Source organism: Balaenoptera acutorostrata, chromosome 9, assembly GCF_949987535.1.
Source record: "Balaenoptera acutorostrata chromosome 9, mBalAcu1.1, whole genome shotgun sequence".
Classification (NCBI taxonomy): domain Eukaryota; kingdom Metazoa; phylum Chordata; class Mammalia; order Artiodactyla; family Balaenopteridae; genus Balaenoptera; species Balaenoptera acutorostrata.
Window position 1 is genome coordinate 81738918 of NC_080072.1, and position 6262 is coordinate 81745179.

The following is a 6262-nucleotide window of genomic DNA, read 5'->3' on the forward strand; positions in this document are numbered from 1 at the left end:
TGTCTAGAGTGATGAAAAAGTCATGGAAAAGAGAGTGGTGATGGTTGCACAGCATTGTGAATGTAATTAATGCCACTGAGTTGAATGGTTAAAATGAAAAAAAATTTTTACCACAATTTACAAAATTAATGATGTAATATGCCAAAAACAATTTAATTATACACTTTAAATGGGTAAATTATATGGTATGTGAATTATATCTCAATAAAGCCATTTAAAAAATTAATGATGCAGAAGAGAGGGAAAATTGCTAGAGTTCTGTCCTTGAGTAGGCAAGAAAAGATGTGATTTACTACATGCAGGGGCTTGACTTAAATAGGAATGTGGCTAATTCACCCATAGTAATATGGATGTAAGTCAAAGGATATGGATACAAATGCAGGTGGTAGGTTTGGGGGTTGGGAGGAGGTTTATCAATCTCAGCTGCCTTAAAAGTATTGTCAAATTATACCTTTCTTACAGTGTTTATTTCTTTCTGCTTAGTGGATCCTTGGTTGTTCTTCCCCTTACCCAACATCACTCAATTGTAAGTTTCTTAAACCTGAATACAATGCTTTAACTCATTTTGAATTTCCATAGAACCTAGGGTAATATGTTCTTAAAACAATCTGAATGAATGAGTGAGCAAATTATGGATACAATAGACAACTTGCTCCCAAGAGTTCTGTTGATTTTCATTTCCCATCTTCAGTTTAGTCCATATTCTCTACTTTTGTGTCATACATAAACCAAATATGTTTAGTGAGAAACCCTCTTAGCATGCATTCAAATGTAGTCATGTGATAATATTCTCCCATTTCTGTTGGAAAACAATTTCTGTTGGCCCCAGAGGGCAATCGAGCAGTGCCAGCCGGCGAGTTCACCAGCACCAGCATCCCACCCATGGCCCAGACCATGGCTACCTACTTGTGGGCCCTGGCAATGTGGACAAGCAGGAAACAGCAGCTGAGTCATTGAGCAACTTGCTTCTTAAGGAAGATAAAATCAAACCAGATGGTAATGGCCTTTACATTTCTAGTGTCTCATAGAATTTCAATTGCCTCAGTTGTTAGGTATGGGATGTAATTTTGAATGATAGCCCCTTTGTGTCTGATAAAGGTGCTGTTGTCAAGACCAATGCTAATGCAGAGAAGACAAATGAAGAAGAGAAAGAGTTCAGAGCTGTTCAGTCCTTACTCAACAAGCTGATCAGAAACAACCTTACTGATAACACAAACCAGGTGGAAGATCTACAACAAGATCCAAACTCCCCCCTGTACTCAGTGAAGTCCTTTGAGGAGCTACATCTAAAACCACAGCTTCTCCAGGGAGTCTATACCATGGGCTTCATCTGTCCATCCAAAATATAAGAGAACACACTGCCTTTGATGCTTGCTGATCCCCCACAGAAATTAGTTGCCCAGTCTCAGTCTGGTACTGGTAAAACAGCTGCCTTTGTGTTAGCCATGCAAACAGATACCCCCAGGATCTGTGCCTCTCTCAAACATGAGCTTGCCCTTCAAACAAGAAAAGTGATTGAGCAGATGGGCAAATTTTACCTTGTACTTAAGCTAACCTACACTTTTCAAGGCAATAAATTGGAAAGAGGTCAGAAGATCAGTGAGTACATTGGCACCCCTGGGACCATTCTGGACTGGTGCTCCAAGCTCAAGTTCATTGACCCCAAGAAGATCAAGATTTGATGTGGATGAAACTGACATGATGATAGCTACTCACCACCACCAAGATCAGAGCATCTGCCTCCAGGGGCTGCTACCCAGGAACTGCCAGATGCTGCTTTTCCCTGCCGCCTTTGAAGACTCTATGGAAATTTGCCCAGATAGTGGTCCCAGACCCAAATATTATCAAACTGAAGGATGAGGAGGAGACAGTGGACACCATGAAGCACTATTATGTCCTGTGAGATAACGTAAACAAGGAGTCCCAGGCCTTGTGTAACCTCTATGGGCCATCATCATTGCTTAAGCCACAGTCTTCTGCCATACCCCTAAAACACCTGGTTGGCTGGCAGCAGAGGTCTCAAAAGAAGACCACGAGGTGGCTCTGCTCAGTGGTGAAATGATGGTAAAGCAGAGGGCTGCAGTGATTGAGAGCTCCAAGAGGACAAACAGAAGTTTCTGGTCACCACCAACATGTATGCCCGTATTGTTGATGCTGAACAGGTGTCTGTCATCATCAACTTTGACATTTCCCTTTACAAGAATGGGAACCTAGACAACAAGACCTACCTGCAATGGATGGGGCACACAGGTCTCTTTAGCAAGAAAAGCTTGGCAGTGAACATGGTTGACAACAGGCACAGCATGAACATCCTGAACAAAATTCAGGAGCATTGTAATAAGAAAATAAAAAGGTTGGACATAGATGATGTGGAGGAGATTGAGAAAATAGCCTACTTGAGAAGATCCACTACCACTGGTCCCTGCTCTCGGCTCTCTCCCTGCACAGGACACTAGTGCTTTCATGGCACAGGCCTCAACAGTCACCACAAAGATGACTAGAGAGAAACTACCTACCTCATTTTAAATTCCATTTGGACTTAAAAATTGTGCAAATGATTGGGGGAAGGTAGAAAAAATTGTTTACTCAACTTTTGAAGATTAGGCATGAATACACAGAAATTTACCATCTGGATTTCTGTCGTGTGTGTGTGTATGTGTGTGTGTGTGTGTGTGTGTGTGTGTGGCCAGCGTTTTCCCCATCGTTACACTAATCTAGATGCTGTGTCTAATCACTTGCTCAGGATGCTTTGTGGCAGCCCCTGGCTGTTTCCTGGCTAAGAGTGTTCAGGCCAGCATCTGGTCCTTGTGACAGTGACAGAATAGAGGTGAAGAGGGAACACAGAGAGACCCCAGGTAGGATAAGTGTGTAAGCCAGCCATCGTGTTTGGAGTGTGGCATGAAGCAGCAGAGGAGACCTATGAGCTGCTGCTTTGGATTCAGTCTGGGACAGCTCATTTGAGTGCTGTCAGCCCCCTCTGTCCTGACACCCACAGCAAGAAGGGATTTGCTAAGCATGAACAAAATGCAAACCTGAGCTCTTTGGTGCACAAAGTTTGTGCTACAGAACCATAACCAGTTCCTCTTAGCAGGTGCAATCTGTGTAGAGTGTACATCTGATTACTGGTGGGTCCCTTCCTTGTGTAGTGCACATCTGATTACTGGTGGGTCCCTTCCTTGTGTTTGAGCAAGTCCTGTGGAGAAGCCATCATGAAGAATTAATGATGGCTCTTGCTTGCCACAAACCCTGATCTCACAGGCACTTGTAGCATCTTTTTTACATTCCTAACATCACCTTGACCCTTTAGTAACCCCAAGAAAGTAAAAGGTGATCTGAGGCTTGGACCCTTAGTGAAAATTGTGGTTTCAAGTTGATAATGGCCAGCCTCAAGGCAGCTCCAGAAGTGATCAGCAGTAGTCACAAATCCTTGCTTTGTCTCCAAACCCCAGAAGGCAAGTGTTTTGTCACTTGAGACAAGAGCTGGGGAATGAGTTCAGAAATTTGGCATCTTGATTTTATATTCTGAACATCTGTGTTCATGGTGCTTGGAATAAAAACAGGTGCAACTAAGGGACTAGGTGGACTGCAGCCATTCATCTGTGCAAGGCAAAAACAATTGCCAAGGCCTTTGCTCTATCCTTACTTGGAATCTTTGTGCAGAATAGTCAGAGCAAATAATAGTCCTATGCACTTCCTTGGCCAAGGCTGTTGGTACCCACAGAGCGACAGAGCAAAGATGAGATGAAACTGAGTTGCAAGAGCAGTATGAAACCCCAGCCAAGAGGAGTCCTTTTCAGCTCTTTGACTTTGGTATAGAACGGTTACTTTATCTCGGACCAGGCCTGGAAGAGGGATTTTCTGTGATGAGAATTATTCCAATCTCAGACCTTCCTTGTAGGCATTTCTGTGTTTTAGGACCAGATCTGTCTCCTGGGAAGGGAAGGGGCCAATGCCAGCCTCTAGGTTGTTTCATTAATCTAACATTACAGATACTGCAGAGAGAGCAACAGACCGCCCATCCTGCCACATTCCCCCAGTAGGCTCTTGACTGTGTTGAGTCTTCTTCATGCTTCTGGCCAACTCTGACCCTCCTTGAGAGTCTTGTAAGAAGAGAAGAAATTTTATTCCCCACCACCCAAAGTCTTGTGGACCAACCCTGAAATAATGAAAAACAAAGGCAATAATTAAAGGAGTATAGATTCAAAATAAAATGAAAAATCAATCTTTGTTTTTCAGGATCTTCAGCTCTTAACTGGAATCTCATCAAGTGTTCCTCCTTGCAAAGAATGGTGTGAAAAATCCCGGGGGAAAATATGACCCTGGCTTTGTAGAACTGGATTTCTAATTGCAGGGAGAAAATACACGAGATTGAATTAAAATATTTATGAATATTATGACGAACAAATTCTAAATAATGTGACAACTTGTATAAGCTCCAAAGGGCTTCTACCCGTTTGGCCTTCACAGTCAGCTAGTATGAGTCAGAGAAGACTTCTTGGAGCAACAGAGTTTTGAACAGGTTGTTAAAAAGGTAATGCACATAGATTCAGCAAAGGAAGACCTTCTCACTAGGGTAAATGACTAAGGCATATAGATGTAATGAGAAAGCCAAGTGAGGAAGAGGGGCTACAGGGGGTTAAGTAGAAAGTAGGTAAGTTTTCTTTTAATAAGCCTGAAGTTAATGCCAAACGCTTCAAACTTTAAGTCATGATTCTTGAGTAATATTTAAAGTATAACATATTGAGAAAATGAATTCAAAAATGATTCACTAATTGAATGATACAATCCAAGAAATGTTTTGATACACTCAAAGGAACTTACTAAATGTTATTATTCTGCCTTGTGTTCTTATAAAATCTAAATGTCATCACAGTATTTGTTTGGAAATGGTATTAGGACTAACCTTTATTGGGTGCTTACTATATTCCACACACTATTCTATGTGCTCCACATATATTTCAGTTAATTCTTGTGACCATCCTATGAGGTGAGCCTTATTGACCACCCTTTTTATAGCTGAGGTACAGAAAGGATAACTTAATAGTCTCAAGGTCACATGACAGGTCAGGATTTGAATCCAGGCTGAGTCTGCCTTTCACATGATGTGAGGTACCTCTCCTTCAAAGCAACAATGGCAGTCAGACAAATATTTCTCTCAACAGATTCATTTTATGGGGACAAATTTATATACCAAAAATGGAGGAGGTAGGGGCCAAGAGAAGAGTAGGAGAAAAGACTCTAGAATTTTAAGTTGAATTATATCCGGGCATGCTATGGAATTGTTTGTCTGAACAGGAATTTGGTGATATAATTGCTGAGGTCACCTAAGAACTTTGAAGACTTTTTTCCAATTTTGAGGATATGATAATTATATAAAATCAATGCCGATTGTGTGCATTTAACCTTCACAACTACATTTTTGCTAATGGAACCTTTGTTGCATTTAAAAAGGGAAAATACTGCAGGGGTCTAGTTCATGGCAGAGCAGTCATTTTGGGGAAAACTTTCATTTTAACCTATTCTCCATAACCTTTCTACCTTATTTTTCTCCCCTCACAATCTTTCTTCTCTCTTCTCTGCACCTTTCACAGTCATAGTTCTTTTATTTATTCATTTGTTAATTTAACAAATACTTACTAAATGCCTACTATATTCCAGGCACTCTTCTAGGTGAATCCTAGTAGGATTCTACTGAATCCTACTAAGGATTCAGTAATGAGTAATATTAAGTCCCTGCTTCCACGGAGACAGAGAGATGACAGAGAATAAACTAATAAACACATGGAAATATAATTACTGGTAATGACCAGTGCTACAAAGAAAAATAAAGCAAGGGGTAGAGAGTAACTGGGATATGGTTACTTGCTTTAACATCACTTTATAGACTCCCAGATGCCCCAGGCTACAAGATTGCCCGAAGTTTCATTGCCCTGTGCTAGTTACCACTTGCAAGAGACTGGAGCCAAGACCTACAAATGCACGGTATAACACCCCCACTCTCCACTACCACCCAATTTCAGCTAATCAAATTGATATGACAACTGGAAATTTTTCAACAAATAAACACGTATTAGATTTATAATCATATTACCAAGTCCAAGCTCATACTGCTCACCTCATGACAGGCCAATAAATCTAGAGACAAGTTGTTGGGGCAAGGAATAGTGACTTTATTCAGAAAACCAGAGGCTGAAAAAATGGTGGACTAGTGTCCCAAAGAACCATCTTTCTCGAGTTAGAATTCAGGCTTCTTTTATACTAA

The 6262-nt window shown here is 41.1% G+C and overlaps 1 pseudogene; it reads left to right on the forward strand.

Moving 5' to 3' along the window:
- The first annotated feature begins 894 nt into the window (after positions 1-894).
- Positions 895-2456, forward strand: LOC103015635 (ATP-dependent RNA helicase DDX19B-like; annotated as a pseudogene).
- Positions 2457-6262: the final 3806 nt, after the last annotated feature.